The following is a 21,368-nucleotide window of genomic DNA, read 5'->3' on the forward strand; positions in this document are numbered from 1 at the left end:
CATAGGGGCATCTGGGTGGGTCAGTTTCTTAAGTGCCTGACTTTGGCTCAGGTCATGATCTCAGTCGGTGAGTTTGAGCCTCATTTCAGGTTCTGTGCCCTCTCTCTCTGCCTCTCTCCTGCTTGTGCTCTGTCTCTATCTCAAGATACAGAGAAGTATTTAAAAATTTTTTTTTAATTAAAACAAAAAAGGATTAAGGAACCTGAAAATAGAGACAAACCAAGAAACAGACTCTAGTAAGTATAGAGAACAAACTGATGGCTACCAAAGGGGAGGTAGGCGGGGGTATAGGTCAAATATGTGATACGGGTAAAGGAATGTACTTGCTGTGAGGAGCACCTGGTGATGTACACAGGTATTAAAACTTGTATATTTGTTGAATCTTGCATGCAGTATAGTGAAAATGTATACTATCTTGTACACCCAAAACTAATACTGTACGATAAATGGAATTTAAAAAGTTTTTAAAGAGCAACTAAAAATAAAAACAAAAATTTAGGAACCTGGAAATAATTAAAAAATAATAAATGAGGGGTCCTTAGTGAATTTTAGTTCAAATCACCTTCATCATGACCGTAACTTGTGACATTTTCCAGCCTTTGGATCTCCTCAGTCCTGTAAATTAGCAAGGTTAAATGGAAGCAGAATCTGAAGAAAAGCAAACATACGGCTATTCAGCAAAAACTCTAAGTGATTAAGAGGATAAAGAACATGAAAAACTCAAGACCTGAAAATAATAAGTCATTCACGAATGAATTGCTCCAACTATCTACAGGTATCGCAATTCAATAAAATGTTATTTTAGAGTTCTGCATTCCGTGTTTCACTTTATAGCTTATCACGGAGGGATTTCATACATTCTCATGATTTAAGCTACTACACACACGTGTGAATGACTCTCCAAATCTCCAATCCAATCACTCCACCTCGTTCAGCATCTATGAATCACTTTGTCTTCTGTAACATCTTCTAATTCCTCTTACTCAACAGCTCTCAAACTGAACTCAAGATCTCCCATCTCAAAAATCTCATTTTCAGTATTCTCCACTTGCCTGTTTATGTCTTTCTCACTATTACACAAGCTTCTTAAGTGCAAACATCCGAGCTTGTATTTGCTTTATCTCTATGTACCCTAGACACCACAACATTGAGAAAAATAAATGAACATCTGAACCGTAGTCCAGAAACAATTTAATCCTGAAACCTCCAGGTCATCATGGCTATTCCTTTAGCACGGTGCTTCTGATACTTCAGTTCTTCTGAGTTTCTTTCTGTTTAATTTTTTTTTAATGTTTATTTATTTTTGGGAGAGAGACAGAGAGAGCACCAGCAGGGGAGGGGCAGAGAAAGAGGGAGACACAGAATGTGAAGCAGGCTGCAGGCTCTGAGCTGACGGCACAGAGCCCAGTGAGGGGATGGAACTCAGGAACCATGAGATCATGACCCAAGCCGAAGTCGGATGCTTAACCCACTCAGCCACCCAGGCAACCAGAGTTTGTTTCTTCATCCGTGTCGTGCTTATTAAAGCTGAAGTAGATTAACTTCAGCAGGATGTTTGCCAAACTGGAGACATGTGGTCTGGAATTCTGAGATTAAAAGGATAAATGGCATGTGGGGAACACGACAGGGACAACACTGGGGCTCTTCTGGAACAAGCAGACAAAATGGTTAAAAATAAAGACAAACTCAAACTAAGAAGATATCAATTCAGCATTTCAGAATTAATTGCTAAGGACAAGGGGGTTAATCGTCTAAGTCCCCAAAAGAAGTGTTTTCTTAGATAAGAACACCTTGGAGACCTACCATTCCTGTGGTTTCATAGAATGAATGGGCCTACGTCCTTGGGCTGCAGGGCACCTCTGTTCACAACTTTTACTGTAAAGCTTTTAAATATTGTTTATCTCCACTGAAACATGTTTTTCTTTATATGAAATATACTTTCCTTAATATGTCCCCTGATTGAGCACAGATAACAGGCAATAAGGATCTGTCATAAGAAATGAGTATCATTTAAAGGGTATGGTTTGTGCCACAGAAGTGGAACATTGAAAACTCTGAAATACAATTTTTCCCTCAGGATATGATTCTATAGTATTATAATTGCATGAATACATAAACTTCTTTTCTCCTGAAGGAAAACCATTTTTCAAATTCCTTTGAGGGTCGGAGGTATTAGATGCAATAAATTCATTCTACTTCCCACATAACACCTTTAATATTCAGTAACTACAGTTGCTACACTTTTTCTAATATGCTATATTTTCATGACGAATATTAGAACTCTGAATGAAACCAAAACATGTCTTTTTAAAGAATATGCAGCCAGTTTCCTATTTTCATTGTACAAATATTATACAAGTATTCCTTGAGGATTTGAAACACTATTTTATTTAAGGTTTAAGTTTTCCTTTCCAAGATTTGTTTTTAATTTAGGATTTAATCGTCTTTTGAAATGTCCTCACTTAATTTTGCTCAGGGCATATTTTGGCGTAAACAGATACTTGTTTATGTTTTTAAAAATGAATGTATTTCATCAACTGGTACTTTTATCACACACAAATAACTGCAGTGAAACCCAACAAGGTGGTGGGGGCAGGGAAAGTATCTTGTATTTGAATCTCCAAGGGTACAAGAAGTCCTGGGAAGCATTTCATGCATTTGCCCTGGGAAAAGGCATTGTAATTTGAAATGCTATCTCATAACCCATAACTTTCATATTGCATGGGCTATACATTTTTATTTTTTTAAGTGTGAAAATAAAAAGACCAAGTTTTTCCTTTTAAAGAATACAGAATTGAAATAAGTTTAGCAGAACAACAACTTACTTTAAAAGCACTATTCATGAGAGCCAAACGGGGCTCTAAAAACCACACTGAAAATCCAGTTAAGTCAGAGCTGCACTTGTGAATGAGTTTAACTGTCTCAAGTAAGAAATATTGTGTTCAATATCTGTGCATCTTCAAAGGAAAAGACAACTTGGTTTGAGTATTAGCATAATAATTTTTTGTTAAGTTTATTTTTGAGAGAGAGAGAGAGAGAGAGAGAGACACACACCCCACACTAAGGCGAGACAGAATCCCAAGCAGGCTCTATCTGTGCTTTCAGAGCCAAGGCCAATGAGGGGCTTGATCTCACGAACCCCAAGATCATGACCTGAGCCTTAATCAAGAATCAGATGCTCAACTGACTGAGCCACGCAGGAGCTGTAGAGAAACAATTTTTATGCAGTATTTATCTGGAAAAGACCAACAAAAACCCAAAAAAATATTTTTCCTCTACTCAAAGAATATTTTTAAAAATTTGTTTTAACATTTATTTTGGAGACGCAGAGCACAAGCAGGGGAGGGGCAGACACAGAATGTGAAGCAGGCTGCAGGCTCTGAGCTCTCGACACAGAGACGGATGCAGGGCTTAAATCCGTGAACCGTGAGATCATGACCTGAGCCAAAGTTGGACATTTAACTGACTAAGCCACCCAGGCATCCCTCAAAGAGTAATATTTTTTAAATTAAGTTTTATTCTGTTAGTTTTTTTTTATTTTTAAAACCCCTCATACATTTTACTACTTAAAAAAGGAAATACACTATTTAACAAAATTCTAATATCCATATGAATTATAAAATTACTTTCTAGATAAAGTCATTAGATAAGTTGTCTAGAAAACTGTCATTTGATCATACCTTGCAAATAGTATAAAACCAGTTAATAAGATCCCTCCCCCAAAATTAAAATCCTAGGAAAAGAATCCCCTATCAATTTGCTTCTAGCCTTCCCAGGTATCCTGTAACAACACCAGCAAAATTTCCCAACGTATAAGGACAAATGAGAAAAGAAGTAAACCTAAAGATCACACAGAGCACTGTCATGAATGAGAACCATACTAATGGTCTAATAGCAACTAAATAACAGCAACTGATTCAGCTCCCAACCGACCTCCCCAATAGAGCACTGTTGTTACTGAAAATCTTTCCTATAGAATTTTGTGGAGATAAAACCTTGGTAAAACGCTTTAAGAGGTACTATAATAAACCATTAAAACTATAATTTAAGCTGAGTAAGGGAAATCTCCTGAAAAGAAAACAAGGGACCAGTACCTTATATGAGATTTGTGTCCTATACCAGAGACAGAGACCAGTTGGCCCCAGGGGCTGAAGAGTGATCCTTTGGAATGGAAGCCAGAGGGTCAGGCAAAAGGGAGGTGCACATTACTGAAAGTCTAATTAGGTGGGTGAGGTACAGAAGAGGAGGAACTCCAGCAATGAACACTTAGGCATGTATAGTCGCCTATGTAATTATTATTGGTTATCAATAGGCAACAAGGTCTCAGTCACCAGCCTACGTTCTAAGTGAAGGCTGGAGTAGAGTGGGAAAGAGATTTAGGGATGACCGTCAGGGTCAAAACTAAGAACTAAGCTCCCCAGCTACTGAGTTTGGTCTTCCGCTCTAAAGCTGAACTTGAAAAAGCAGAGTACATAGCTACAATTAAAAAAATAATAATAACATTTGTTTTTGAGTGACAGAAAGAGACAGAATGTGAGCAGGAGTGGGGCAGAGGGAAAGGGAGACATAGAATCCAAATCAGGCTCCAGGCTACAAGCTATCAGCACAAGGCCCGATGTGGGGCTCAAACACACGAACTTTGAGATCATGACCTGAGGTGAAGTCGGACGTTTAACTGATCGAGCCACCCAGGCGCCCCCAAAGTTTTAATTTTAAACCCTTCAGAGGTAATTTGGAGCAGAAGCTCAATTGTCTGACTTGGGCAAAGAGTGATTAGGTGTAGCATAATGGAGAGAAAGAATCTGGGACAGCATGTACATTTGCTCCTCCGTTCTAACATGTCATAAGGCAACTCATTTACTCCAGCAGGCAGGTGGATTATTTCTAAGCCAACAGATATAAATTATATTTATACCAGCTACTAGTGTTCCATGGCCAATTAAACAATCTAAGTCTCTTATCTCCATCTATAAATACAAAACAGTAAAACCTATCTTTTAAGCCTCAGGGAGGACTTCTGGATGGCACTCAATAAATGTTAGCTTTCAACTGGCTGGACACAATTGCAAACAACTTCTGGCAAAGCCGAACTGTCTGGGAGTCGGAGCATGATTGAGCCCCAGCTGACATGGGACAGAGTGAAGGGCCTGACAAGTTGGGAGAAGCCTAGGAAAGCGAAAGCAAGAGACCTCAGAGCTGGCTGGGAATTATTTGTCAGTCGTTTCTTTCAATGAGGCAACATATTACCTCCCCTTCAGGTAAGACATAAAATCTGATGGTACAGTTAACACACAGTGTGGTGTTAGAGGATGCAAGACACCTGACTCCCAAGAATTGCAGAGGAGTAAATCAAGAAGGGTTAACCTCTCTCAAAAGCAGGGTTTGGACAAAGAGGTGTCAACCATGACAGGTCACCTAATAAAAACATTATATATAAATACAGCCTTTATTTCTACCTACAGTCATAAAGTTCTAGAAAAGAAAGGTCTCACCTGTTAGAGAGCTTAAGAAAAATTCATTGCCATTACTATTCAGGAACACTTGTTCAGCATTTACCTCGTGAAAACCATGGGAGTGTAAGTATGCGGAGAGTGGGTCAAATAGATAGGATACTAAGGATACATTGCACAGTTGTCAAAATTGCCGAGGGCCAAAAAAGCCATTGTCTGTTCTCTACCAGAAATGGGTGAAGGGTAAAGTGCTTTGCCACTCCAGGATATAAGAGCTACACAGGGCCAAAAAGCCCGAGTCCCACAACATGCATTTGGCTCAGAGCAAAGAAAGGTATTTTTGGAAAATAGATGGCAGTAGTGTGATAATACGAAGAAAGAGCCTATGCTGAGAGTATGAAAGAAACAAGAGACTCTGAAGGAGAACAAGTGGAATGGAGAAGTAAACACACACATATGTACATATATGTATGTACACACGAATTGTTACATGTACATACACATATATGCTCAATATATATAAACTCAGTTATGTGTTTTTTAATACTATGACATTAAACTGTTTTTAAAGATATTGCTTGAATGTATGAAATTTCATAGTAAAAATTATAGAAATCTACATCACAAGCAATGTATGCAGCTATTTTATTAAAACATCCTCCCTCCGGGATCAGTAAATTTATTTCTAAAAGGCAAGTGTTGGGGAATAATGGTTAGTTCCTTGTATCCAGCCCATCTCCAGTTGATTCAAAAGGCTTAAAATCTGGTATTTATTTCTATAGTAAGTATGCATACTTTGATTAATGAACAATCAAAGCTGTCTTATAAACTGGGAAGGGTATAGATCATTGTCTTTCTCAAGCCACTCTCGTAAGGATAAAAATCAGAATTTCTTGTTTTCTCAGCCAACATATTTGACACCCACAGACATTACTATCCTTCAACATCAACATTTTACAAGCTTCATCATTTTCTTAGATGCATTCCTCATTATCTGTCTTGCTTTCTTCTGATAAATGGCTTCAGGTCACAATCAGGCATCAAATCAATTTGGAGATGAGTCAAGGCCCCCATCAACACAATTTTACAACTTTTCCAGTAACTCTGCCTGGGCTTGCTGAGAGTCCTGAAGCATTGCCTTTCCTCCTATAAGCTCTCTAAAGTGACTTTTATATGTTATCACAACACTATCAGTATCATGAATTCAAGATATGTTTGTTTAAGTGAAGTCCATAGTTTGTAATGTTCTGAAGTATCTTGGCTATACTGTTGAAGACTTCAGCTCCTTTATGCTGTAAGAATGACATGTACCTTGGCTGAACTTTGAAATAAACTCTACATTTATCACTGTTTTACTGCATCCTTTTATTTTTGTTGGTTTCTCTTACAAGCATGAATTCTCTTTGATCTTCCCATACTTTGTAGCCACGCTGAAATTTATAGAGTATAAGCCTCAAATTTTTTTGCCTATAAAACAGCCTTGACAATCTAGTGCCACAGTAGGTCTCTTCTAAATGAAGAAAAGATAACTTAGCCCAGGTATCTGATCCTGTTTTGTTTTGTTCTGTTTTTTTTTTTTCAAATTTCCAAAAAGTTTATTTAAAACTTCCCAAGTCAAAATGCCCTTTGATTCCACTCATATGTGGGGAATCCAAGAAACAAAACGAATGAATAAGCCAACAAACAAAAAAGCCGTACTGGACCTATAAATACGGAGAATCAGTAATTGTCCAAGGGAAGGAGGATAGAGAGATGAGAAAAATGAGTCAAAGGCATTGGGAAATAAATACAGGTTTCCAGTTATGGAATGAACAAATCACAAGAATAAAAGGTACAGCATAGGGAATATAGTCAATGATATTGTGATAGCATTGTATGGTGACGGATGGTAGTTCTACTTGCGAGCGTATCGTAACACATAGAGAACTTGAATCACTGTGTTATACACCTGATCGTGTAACATTGTATGTCAATTATACTTAAGTGTAAAAAAAAAAAAAAATTCAATGAAAATAAAACTTCCCAAGTCAAGCCTTCTACCTCGACTATGAGAAAAAATAACACGTAAATATTCTTTATGTATCCCAGAATTTCTGGGCTTCCAACACCACGGGATGTACTAGTGAGCAGTACTATTTTTTCTTCACATTGAGATATTTATTTGAAAAGTCAGCACGTACTGTTTTTTCTCCATCCCAACCAATCATCTTCAACAACCTGTACTCCATCCACATTCTACACGCATACCCTGAAGGGTAATTCACAGTGAGAAGAAAAGTGTTCTTTGATCTTCAGATTATCCCTCCCCGCCCCCCAAACCTGGCAATCTACTTTCTTATCTCAATGATAGCTTCCATATACTAATTTGCCTCTTTCTTTCTGTTCCTTTCTTCCTTTTTACCTAATTAAATGTTTATTTATCTTCTCCTATGTTTTAGACTCTAGGCTACGTGCTGGTGATACAGAAGTGAAGCTCAGGAAGCCACGGATGTGGGAAGTTCTGCAAGGATCACAAGGTTATGGGGTAAGAGTTCACAGGGCTGTCCCATGAGAGCACATGGGTGGGACCAGTTTACAGTACTGTTTGTCAGTTTCATTTAGCATTGGCAGCTTTCTGAGAGGTCCATGATCAGACAGTGGTATCTCCACTGATGGCGATGGTTGTTTGTGGGACTGCCTTCGTTATTCTTCTTAGAAGCAACAGTTTACAAATTGCTCTAATACTCACTTAAAGGTCTCCCATGACTTGCTAACCTTCCTCACTGGACTGATCGCAGATAATCTTCAATAGGATAGACTAGGGCAACATTCCTGCTAACCCTTTAATTGGCAACCAGGATCTCAATCAGCTCTATTAAGTAAGAGTTCCCTCAAGCACTGACTTAACACAGTTTAACACAGCATTAGACAAGCATATCACTATGGTAGCATACAGTCCCATCTGAAAAAGAGACCTTAAATGCTTCCCATTATGCCCTTCATTTTGGGTAAATTCTCATAGTTCCCAAGGATTTCTCATAAATGTGTTTTTTTCAACCAGATGTACGCTGCAACACATCAGTGAGAATGTCCCTCAACTTTGTGTTCTGTAAGGAGTGCTGCTGAATCTGATATCCACTACTCAGTCATTCAAAAAGCTGAGCCCAAAAGAATTCAAGATCTTTTGGCAATTGTGTGTGGTAGACAGAGATCTGTACTACATGAGAATTTGGGATTCTCTATGGAAGCAAGTACTGGCCAGACATTTGTTAAAATACTGATTTTTAAATAAATACTTATCAAGTGTAATGCTTACTGTCAAATATTCTTTCAAGTGCTGAGAAAGAAATGGAGAATAAGGTAGGAAGGGATAGAACCACAGGCAATGTACAACCGTAACAACGACAGCTACTATTTACTACCCACTGCACTAAACTCTGCATACATTACCTCATTCAATCCTCATAAAATCTTTATGGGCCTACTAAAATCATTACAGCTATTTCACCGTGGCAAACTAAGGCTTAGAATGGAATAGTAGTACTAATCATCTGATATATTTACACTGAAGTATACTGACAATAGTATTATGCCTGTGCAAGTTAGGGTATTTGACAAAAGTCTCCATTTTTTTCCCCATGTCATTAGCTTCAGAAGAAGATATAAAAATTATTTTCCGAGACATCCCTTGATACTCTATTTTCTTAACTCAGTGGTATTCCAATTATAGTATGTGATCCACAGACACAATTCATCTGTGACTGAGTCCAATGAAGAAGATTCTAGATATGTTTTAAGAATATAATGTCTCCTGGGGCGCCTAGGTGGCTTGGTCGGTTAAGCGTCCGACTTTGGCTCAGGTCATGATCTCACGGTCCGTGAGTTCGAGCCCCGCGTCGGGCTCTGTGCTGACAGCTCAGAGCCTGGAGCCTGTTTCAGATTCTGTGTCTCCCTCTCTCTCTGCCCCTCCCCTGTTCATGCTCTGTCTCTGTCTCAAAACTAAATAAATGTTAAAAAAAATTTAAAAAAAAGAATATAATGTCTCCAAATCTATAAAATTAATCATTTATCAAGTAATTAGTATTTATTGTGTTTTACAAAAGTACCAGTCCATAATAATCTGGAAATGAAAAAATCCAAGTACCTGCTCCACAGATCATTTGAAAAGTACAATCTTACTTAAGTCACCCACAAAAACTGAACTTCAGTTGAGACTCTCCTAACTCAAGTATCAACTTCAATCCCCAAGACTCACCTATGGGAGGCAGTTTCTTTGATATTTTCAAGAGAAAATTACAATCCACCTGAAATATATCGTAAATTGTATTGTTTTAAATTCTCAACAAGCAACATGACAAACTGGATCACATATTCTCTAGGTTTTTTCTAACTCTCATGTAATGATTCTAACACTTACATAGAGGATACAAAAGAAAAATATGGTTCGTAAAATAGGGTTCACTGAAACTTTTGTCCCCCCTCACTGAAACTCTTGAAAAGCTCCTAGGAATTCCTGAGAGTTTCATGTGTTTGCCGCATTTGTAATATTCATCTATTTATTTTACATATTGGATGGATGGATTTACTTTCACATAAAACACCTCCACGGTATCATCAGTATCAAGTGGTGCCATGTTTCCCATTCACTATGGCATTTCATTGACTTAGGGGAAATTGAAGTTTGTAGGCTATACATGGTGGAATTGTGTTTTCATAAGCAAGGCTTAAGACTCCTGGTCTTTCTCATCATCGACCATTTTTAACCTTCAAGTTCTATAAGATGCCATCAGACACACACTATTTACCACCAAAACTTAGAGACTATGTTACTCTCTTTCATTTATTCCTGGAATATAAATTGTTGGAGGTCAGGTACAAGAATCATCAAACAACTATCTCCCCAATTGCAGAGAGTTCCCGCAACACTTAGAAGTAGGGGGGAAAATGACTCTTTAAAAGACCAAGACTTTTATTACTAAATCCTGCATCTTTATAATCTTGATAAATGTGTGGCCAGTATGACAGTTGCGAGGCATCACTATACCAGCTACTATACTCACCACAAAGTTATTTATTCTCTGAGACAATATAACAATACTAGCATACCAAATTAAGGTCAAGGTCAGTAGCATTTTACTCATCTTAGATACATTAAATTCTAATTTATTTTGTTACATTTTACCATATCTTACTCAAATTATCAGTATTCCCCTCCTCTGTAACTTTAATGAACTATACATAGTTATGTATTTTTATCAATAGAAATTTTATTCCATGATTGATACCTTGAAAGAAGTTCAATGGCTTACTGATTTTATGATTTGAAAGCATACATTCTTGTTCCCCACTTGGTACCTTCTACCAGCTTCATCTGTGTTTCCCTCTCCAACATATCATTGTTATAATTCTATGCCAAATTCACCTTATGTTGTCTTCCTTCTGCCTTTTGTATAAGACTTCGTATGTATCTCTAGTTTTTCCTGTCAATTATTCAGATTCTATCTGTTGACCTGATTTTTTTAAAATTATGTCCATTTATAGTGATTCACAATTCTTACAATATGTAAATACAAGAACAAGAATACTTCCATCTGACAAATGGCTACAAAGAAGAAAACTCATGCAGGCTAATTCACACAAAAATGTAAAGATTGTCTTACTTCATTAAAAATACCAGCATTTAGAAAAGATTATATGATTTTTTATTTATGTATTTTATGGATAGCCTTCCAGACAAAAGGCTTCATCAATAGCAAACATCATTAGGAGCCAAATAATGCATAGCACTGCTTTTCTTTTCCCCCGTACAAAACACAATAGACCTTGCAAAAAACTGCCTACAAGGACTTCTATTGGTATTTTTCATCATCTGTGGGTGACTGAGGTGATGGACAATATTTAATCCAATCATAAAAATTTGCTAAGGATGTCTAACACATTTATGTACATGTGACTTAATCTACAGTGCTATCTATAAATGCACAGCTAAGTCCCCAAACTAAAAGTAAAGTCATTGACCTTATCTTGCAATTTACATACGCAGACTTACTCCCATATTAAGAACCTCTACAAGACAGAGAGACAATATAATGTCAGATAAAAGTCCTAAGGCACATCAGTGTTATTCCTTCCGAGAAGTCTTCAACTTCTAGCTCAAAAACTGTCCGTTATTATTTAATAACCATTGGGAAATTTAATTATAACCTAAGCCTTTTATGATGGAAAATATCTGGTATCAGTAAGTGCTTATAAAAACAAATGGAAGTCTATCAGTGGCAAAACATTTACTTATGCAGAAGGATTCAACATTTTCAACTACAGAAGCATAATTGAATTAAGCTAACTGAATCGTCTTATATGCTACACAACATTTCCTAGCACTGGAACACATTAAGAGGATAACTGGCACAGCTTGCTGTCTATTTTTTCAAAGGACATTAAAAGTGACAGAAATCCTCAAACAAAACCTGGCTCTTCTTCAGACTGGAAATGAAATAGAATGGCCAGTTTCTTAGAGATTTATTTAGGCCTAATTGTGGCTTCTGTTTCAAACTGTAATTCTTGCTCTTTCTTTGAACAGCCTGAAGATAGGCTTCTTTAAATACAACAGAAGAGGGGCACCTAGGTAGCTCAGTCGGTTAAGCGTCCAACTTCGGCTCAGGTCATGATCTCACGGCTTGTGAGTTCAAGCCCTGCATTCGGCTCTGTGCTGACAGCTCAGAGCCTGGAGCCTGCTTCGTGTTCTACGTCTCCCTCTCTCTCTGCCCCTCCCCTGCTCATGCTGTCTCTGTCTCTCAAAAATAAGTCAACATTAAAAAAAATAAGTAAATACGACAGAAGATAGCATTAGAATAAAAAAAAATCTCATTTTATACTTATAATTTCTATCCACTCATTTATTCCTGATATTCACACAAATTTATAAATTATTCTATAGTTTAATGAGGAGTTCTAGTCTTGGAAATACCAAAAATACAGTGAGAACCAATCAAGGCAAATAAATACTTGAATGTAGTTAGTAAATTCTAAGATCTAAAAATACACATTGGCACAATGTTGGCCACCTTGATGGCCTTCTATTAGAGAAGATTGTGTTACTCATCTACCAATAGACTTAGCAGTTGTATTTGTGTCTCAAGGTAATGTTAGAGTTGGGTCCCTGTCTTAATAGTTTCTTATCTACTAATTACTGTGGCTGTTTTTGCAACTGAAGGACGTTTGGCTAGTTTTCAAGGCCATTTATTACTATGGAGTAAAAAAGCATCATCTGTTATCCCAGGGTGGAATATAATTAGCTTTGGTTTGTATTTTAAGCAACCAGACATTTGGTTAACATTATGCCCAGTATTTTTACTCACCAGCCAACTTATTCCTTACTTAAATATTCTTACTAATACTTGGGAACTGAAGTTTCAACACATCCACAGTTGGTTGTTGGTAGTAGCAGTTGCTTGTTTTTCAAGACTCCATCCAGTACCAGTGTGAAGTGCTAAGATTTCTTCATGGAAATGACAACATCAAGTGGGATAAATAGGCACTTGAGTTGCAAAACCTTTGTCAGCAAAGGCCATTTAATGCATATTTAACCAGACTGGCCCACTAAACTTCCTCAAGAGATACAATGTCTAGATGGATAGAAAACACGTGCTTTGGTGAAAAAAAAAAAAAAAAAAAAAAAAAAAAAACAAGGAATTATCTTCACTAATGAGGTTGGCAATTTCAAGTCATGAACCTTGTAGTCAAAGCTTAAATTTACCTCAGGTTCATTCCATGTGTTAGGCATTGCTTAGTTCACTTTTGTGGAATTCTGATTTTGGCTGCAAAGTGAATTATGTTTCCATTGCTCTTGTGCCAGAGACATGGGAGAATACATCTCATCATCAAGTGAGTGAAATCCAAGGATTTCCCTTCTGCAAAAGTCAAATGTGACCCTATCATAGGTGAAAGAGTCCCTAAGATGGGTGCTACATGTGGGGGAGGCAAGCAAAGAGAAATAAGGAGAGCCGTCTGCTCTTTCCAAGTAGAAAGAAGTCAGATTCAAAATTTCCACAACATTTTAACAGTCCAATGTCTTCATTCTCAAATGCAGTGGTCAAAATGAGTACCAAAAAAAAAAAAAAAAAAAAAAAAAAAAGATGTAGTAGGAATCCAGCTGCGGTATTCACTTTTAGCCCAAAGTAAATAATCATTGGGTAGAAGTTTCTTTTCCACATATTGCTGGCTTTCAACATATATACACTTTTAATAAAGAGCACGTGAGAGAGCGCCTGAGGTAGCTCTTAGAGCTCAAGCCAACCCCACTGTGGTTCTGGATTCTGATTCAGTGGCCACTGCTGACTGCTCACACAGTGATATTTAAAGTGAATGAAAGTGACTTCTTCACCTTACAGAATCTTGTTTCCACAAAAGCCGTGGCATCCCATAAGCAGTAATTACTTAAAATAGCTTATGGTCTACATACTTAACCTTACCCAACCCATGACCTTAAATAAAGGCCTCCAAGATTAGCCAACTCTATTACATATGACATTTAGGATTACCAGTTTCTTTTTCCTTAATTGGGTTCATTCAATAAATATTCATTGAGCTACTTTTACATGTCAAGTCCCAAGTGAGAGGCTGGCCATAAAGTATTAAACAATCACGTTTGTCTGTAAGAGCTCACAGGTATGTATGCATCGGTATGCATTACGTGTGTTAACTTGGATGGCAAAACTTAAGTCACTACACCCACAGTGTATCATTACAAGACATGGTAAAGGCTATGAAGGAAAAGTCAAACACACAAGAATACAGATCTTATTTATAGAAGTGTACTTCAGAGTAACTGCTATCATGTAATATTTTGAATTGATTCAAAGCAATCAGTCTTTTGTCTAGCGCATTCCTCTATCCCTATTTCTGATCATTTCTTGCAGCTTCTTCTAGTGACCAATGTCTTTGCTACTCACAGCCTCCCATCCCAGTGCTACGTGGGACATGGATATGAAGCCATACTTGTGACTTTCCTTCTCAGGTAACCAAGATCATATTCTACTTTTTCTGCTACTGGGGACAGTGCTGAGTTGTAGTCATAGATGTGATGTATTTCCTAGCTACTTGCTAGCAAGACCTTAATTCCTAAAAAGAGATGAAAAAATTAACTTCAGGAAACACAGAGCCTGGTGGAGAATCTGGCTAAATAGAATCTCAATGTTCCTCTCAAGTAACAACGCAGAGATAGTTGCCAATTCTGGTCCCAACTGTGGCCAAACTTAAACTGATGAATTGCTCTTTTCTATGTAATTGTAGCATTACACCACTGAAAAACTTGCTCAATTTTCTTTGGTCTATTATCACTTTTGTCAGGCATTTTTTCCACTTAAAGCAAAGACGATCTCATTTCAGAACATTTATATGTAGTTTTTTTTTTTTTTTTTTTATTGGAGAAAAGATTTTTTTTTTTTCCTGTCTTCATGGTGACTTGAAATTTTAACATTTAAAAGAGGAATACTAGCGCTTGATGGATGAGTTGACTCGAAGAACCTTATTGAGCATCTGGTTATCCAAATACGTTGTTAACCCCAATGCCCATTATCTAGGCTCAGCTTTCTTTTTAGTGGGCTAAGACACCTTGTGCAGTTATGGTGTGCTAGATTTTATTTTTCACATTCTGAAGGTATTTCACTAACAATCTCCATAGTCACTTTCAATTAAAATAGTCCATATTCTGTGACACACTAAGAATTTCCTACTCTAAGTCTTAATGCTCAAATATGTATATATATATATATATATATATATATATATATATGTAATTATATATTATAAAATATAAAACTATATATTATATAATATAATGAATATATGTTGTATTATATAATTATGTATTATAATTATATTCTTTTTATTATATATTATATACACATAGGCTTAAAAATAGAATGCAGTTTTCATGACAATTTTAAGTAATATTTGCCCATTTACTAATTATTTAGGGAATCCAGAACACTTATAAATGTGAAATTCAGTTTGGCTTAGAAGACAAAACAGCTCTATTTATTTTCTCTGATGTGGGATGCGCTTTCTTCAGCCAAGAGGCTCTTAGTTTTTAAAACTTGAGAACATGTGATAGAATCGCATCTCTAACATCACTTATTTACTGTATAAGTAGTTATAAGTATAATTATATTAAAATGACCATTGTGTTTTCTTGCCTGGAATTGAGGGCAGAATGGGAAGGGAGTGAAATGTTTTTAAGTATTAACTACCAAATATTATGTTTAAGCTATAGTCCAAATTCTAATTAATGTTTAAAGCAAAATTAATGTGTTTTACTTTTCAATCCAGTTTTATTCTCAAAGCCAATGTATTTATTAAGGCATTCTGCTGTAATTAGAGAACTTATATGAAAGAATTTACTAAGTCCAGATTTTAGTTCTGAAATGGAAACCTCTTTCCTATACTAACAGCTTTAAACAAACACTCGAGTTCTTATATAAATGTAACACTTTTGAACTTTGAGTACATGAGTAACTCAACAAGCATAGACCAAAATTTGACTCCTGAAGTAGTTATGATTAGTCTCTGAAAAAGCTGTGGTATTCAGAAAGGTTTGCAGTTTTATTAAGAATACCAAGAAGCCAAGGATTGCAAATACTGTACTAATGCCAGGGAAGACAGGACCTAATTTTGTTCAAAAGAGACAAAACAAGGACAGCAGAAACAGAATCTCAATTATTTTGCTTAACATGGATGTCTGTTATGATCGAACAAAATATTAATCACTGACCATTGTTTACAGAAGGAGTAGGAACTTAACATTCATTCCAATTTTAAAATAATACAAACCAGGTAATTTTCTTGTCATTTATAAAATTTGGTTCGGTATCTAATCATGATTTTCATAGCTTTATGTGAATAGGAAAAAAAAATGTTTTAAATGTTTGAATTAAAAGCCTAAGTTTGAAAGTTCTATTCAATTTTAAAAGATGACACTTTTAACATCTATTGTACATTAAGTACCTGGAATAGAAAATTAAATACTTGGCTCAGTCCCTCCAGAAACTGATAACCTCGAGAGTCAAACTGACACGAAGAAATGTTTCGACAAAATGTTTCAAGTTCGAAACCTGATTCACGGGAAACATCTTTCCTTGGCCTTTCATAGCTGATTTTGACAGAAGTTGCTTCAATTTGTTTCTGGTTTTTCTTATTTCTCAAATTAAGAGGATAATAATTGTAATTCTATCAGTGTCGTTCTATTAAATTGGCTAATCCACGTACAGAATGGGGCTTGATATACAGAAATCACTCAGTAACATTCTCCTCTAAGTTTATGTGAAACACTTTAGTGCCAGGCACTTAGGAAGGACAGAATACTTACTAACTAGTAGTATTATTTGTTATGGCAACACAGAATTGGGATTCTGTGCTAAGAAATCAAGTCACCATCTCTTGCTTTAGTTAAATCCACTGGTTAAATTTTTAGCAAACAGTTGTTTATGAGGGAGCCATTATATTTTAATAGGATTTTATCATGAGAAATAAAGCTTCTTTAAGAAATCTGTGTTGGTTTACTGAGATAAATCATTGTCTCTAAGCCCCATTTATAAAATATAAATATAACCAAAAAGGAATGGAGACTTTGTGTTTTAACTTGTTTTAGTATAAGAGACTATTAAAATATCAGTTGTGGGAAATGTAAAAGCAGTTGTACAAATATGGATTACAATATTGACACATCTCACTCGAGTGGAAAGCTAAAAAGTAAGCTAGGGCACATTGGAAATGGTGGCTGTCTTTTCTCAGAGCTCTGCTATGAATTCCACACTTACCCATAAGATTCTCTGCACCTCAAGACTAGTGAAAAAGGCCAAGGTCAGACTTGCACCTCAGTAATAGGAAGTGCACAAGATGGACTGACTACTTGCTGACGTATGAAGAAGTGGTTGCTTCTTTTGGAGTGTCGTGTATTCCCTGCCTTAATCGAATGAGAGGATGCCTGCGAGAGACCCACATCCTAGATCCCAGTTGGGAGCAAGAGAGGTTGCCTATCAGAATCACTTCTATGAGTGAGCAGGACTCAGCAGAGGGTCCTAAAGTTTACCAAAGACATTGAAGAGAGTCACCAACAAGCTAGGGAAGAGTCTATCACCTCCATCAGGGTAGCTACAGGTGAGCGTAACCTAGCATTAGGTAGTCGTGGATGGGCACCCTCCAGAGAGCCCATGTTCAGTGAGCTTATGACCATACAAACTATGTAAGGTCTTTCCTCCTTTCCATCCTTCTCCTCCTATACCTGCCCTCAAGCCGAGGCATTTAAGCAGTAGAATAAGGGAAAGCTGGAAACGAGCTATCTGAGAAAGGAACAAACATACTTTGCTTGTTTGTCTGCAGCAGGTATCTACACCTAAATAGGATGGGAAATAATTATAATTTAAAATAGGGGCACTCGGGTGGCTCGGTCAGTTCAAATTCTGACTTCGACTCAGGTCATGATGTCTGTTCATCAGTTCAAGCTCCATATTGGGCTCACTGCTGTCAGCGCAGAGCCTGCTTCAGATGCTCTGTTCCCCTCTCTCTACACACACCCCCCCCCCTCCACATACCACTTGTGCTCGTTCCCAAGTAAATAAAACAAAAGTATTTAGACAGGGGCACTTGGCTGGCTAAGTGGGTAGACCATAGGACTCTTAATCTCCAGGTCATGAGTTTGAGACCCATGTTGGGTGTAGACATTACTTTAAATAAAATACTTGGACAGTTTGACAAACATTTTAATTCTGAAATAAAACTATCTTACAACTGCAAGTGACCAAGGGACTTGTATTACTTAATAGAGATGAGAGAAAGCACGTGATTATTTTAACCTAATGTTTTTCTGTAGGTACAAGAGATAAACTAGTCCACTGAGCAACGTTCAAACACTTATAAAAAAGCTATTTTTTAATCACACACCACAAATTAGGCTTGTTCAACTTACTAGTTACTTTAGTGTCAGAGATAAACACTCTGGGGGAAAAAATCATCATGGGTGTTTCTGTGGAATGCCTAAAGAACTCTTGCCTTCTTAATGAAACCAGACCGTCACCTTTTAAAGCACCAAGAAGTATTTTTTTCTAAAACCAATATTGTATTGTAATGGTAAATTCTCCAACTTTTCTCTAGTGAACTGCCATGGAGAAGGTCTCGCTTTGTCTTCCTCATCACTTGTCTTCTTGGCGGCCAGTTCTTTTAAGCTCCAATACCAATGGCATAATTTCCTAACAGAATAATTTCTAATACCTTGCTTGAGCAAGAGGCATTTTTATTCAACAAATACTGCAGTATCCACTTTGTGGTAGGGCAGGCACTGAGACCCAGGGATACCTTAGGAAACTACCAATAGCATCTCCTACCTGCCCTCCTGAAACTTGCTGTGTCCTACACAAGGGAGGAAACCAAAGGGGTGAATGAACACGTTAGTGTCAACTCATGTTAAGTGCAAAGATCAAAATAAATCCCAAGTGCCCTGATTAGAGAGCAAGTTTGGTAAAGGAATGAAGAAATTACAGAGACAGAAAAAACCTAGAAGCAAAACACCAGGAGAGCAGCCTCAATGTGGATGTGGTGTGTTTTGAATGAGTGGCCATGGAGTTCAAGGAGACATCCAGAAGACCAGCAGGCCAAGGTAGCATAGTTCATGGAGTATGCAGAGCATCCAAGGACTCACAGAAACAGGCAAGATCAATTTTGAGAAAAAAAAAAAAAAAAAAAAAAAAAAGGCTGAAGACTAAAACCTTGAAAGGGAACAGGAAAACCACAGCATCATGTCTAGTAATAATAGTAATTGTGGGGTATTGCATTACATGCAGGGAGAGTCAAAAGGCCTCCTCTGTCGGGCCTGACCGTGCAGACCGAAATAGTCAGGTCACTGCGGCCAGTACAAACAGGGTATCAGAGAGCAAAAACTGGGACCAAACAATGTCTGGCATAAACCCAGCCCCTTCAGACACGTGGTCTAACACTTAATGGGGAAGGCATTTTGCTTAAAATTCAATTTTCAGTTATGTATTGTGTATTTTATCATTAATAAAACCAGGATGGTTTAGGAAAAGTAGAGTTTGACATGCTCATCTCAGAAAACCCTATTTTAAGTCTAAATTTAAGATCTACTCATGGTATTACCTATAGCCAAAATATCTTGCTTCAGGCAGAAGCAGTCCCAAGCAGTCCCCACCTCCAACTAGATTTCTCCCAAGCAGAGTATGACACTGCTGGTTGGGCCTCCCTGCTTCCATCCATGGGGAAGAGAAGGAGATGGTACAAAAATGTGTTCATAGAGAGCCACGCCCACCACACCAGGAAGGTCCTGAAAGTGAACCAGACTCTCCACAGAAAGTAAGATGTATATAGAGACATAAACTCATGTTAAACTTGATCATGTATTCCCTATGAATGGCTACGTGGCAATTTCTTCTAACCTCAGCCTTTCCTCATTAGTGGAGAGGCATAATAAAATTCGTGTGTGCATCTTAGATGTCTTCTACCAGAATATGAACAGGAGACAAGCCATTCAAATAAAATCAATTCCTTTCAGAGGCAATCCCAGGAAGCATCAATCAACAATGAGGACAAGAGAAAAGGAAAGGAAATGAAGCCAATAAAGGCAGTATTATGGACCGCTGTGGGCACCTGGGGAGCTCTAGGAAATCAGGTGCAATGTGAATGGAATTCCTCTATTGAAAGATGAGGGAGTTGGGCTAATTATCCACTAATTCCTATCAGCCATTGTTTGAGAGCTATTTCCAGGAACAATACACGCCAACCACTTCCAGCCTGTCCTATGTTTCTCTTGAGCGGTGATGGCCAAAGAAAGCCTTTAGGCCGAATCACAAAAGCCTACAAGGGACAGTCTCCAGAATCCCAAGTGGCGAGGTAAGTGGGTGGGACTCCAACAGTGTCTGCTACCCACCTACCTATTAAAAATAAACTCATCTGTATTAACATATTGCCAAAAACATTGTCTTTTATATAAACTTATCAAATCAATAGTAAATTGAACTAAGTTACTATTAGCTTTTTTAAAGATGGACAGATTAGACGAGATTAGGGGAGGGTATTTCTAGTATTCTACTTAACACAGAAGGGATTCTCAGTAAATGTTCTCTTCCTTCTTCCTCCCTTTCTTTTTCAAAGACTGTTCTTACTTAGAGATGCTTGAAATTTTCTGTATATCCCAACAGCCCATTAAAAACAAGATGAAGCCATGGAAAAATACAAGTAATGTTGGTTTACCATTACATTATGAACACCAAATGTGTTACAGGCCATGTCACAGACACTGTGCTTACATTAGTAACATAAAGGAGACCAAACTCCCTGTCCTCAACACACTGTTCATGCACAAGAGGAGATTCTACAAAGAATGAAAAAAGGAGAGAGTAATGAATATATACTATGAAAAACATTCAACATGTAACTTTCTACTCCATGAACATCATTATTTGTGTATCACTACTATTTGAGTATCATTATTTGAACACCACTAACACAAATTTCCAAATTGCTGGAATCCTTTTCCATTGCAATGGTCTAGATGTTTCACTATTGTGGAATGTAACTTTTCAAGACATAATTAGTCCATTTGCAATCGACCATATACAATAATACTTTACGATTGCACTTTTGGACTTTTATGATAGTTTTTATAAGAATTAAAAATTATATGGATGTGAACAAGGATTATCACTGTCCTTTTCAACACAAAGTCTGTCAAGTGTGACAATTTAAATGATGAGTTTAAGAGAAATGCAAATGTCAATGTAAAGTCTTGTCTTTGAAGATCTTTAGCAGAACAGCTAAGATTAAATAAAATGGTAATTCTGCCTGGATCAGGTTGGTCCAAATTGTTACTTTAGGATGGCTGCCTGGTGGGCAGGAAGCAATTGGGTCCTTTCTGCAATAGCATGAGAGCCA

Source organism: Neofelis nebulosa, chromosome 4 (assembly GCF_028018385.1).
Source record: "Neofelis nebulosa isolate mNeoNeb1 chromosome 4, mNeoNeb1.pri, whole genome shotgun sequence".
Taxonomy (NCBI): domain Eukaryota; kingdom Metazoa; phylum Chordata; class Mammalia; order Carnivora; family Felidae; genus Neofelis; species Neofelis nebulosa.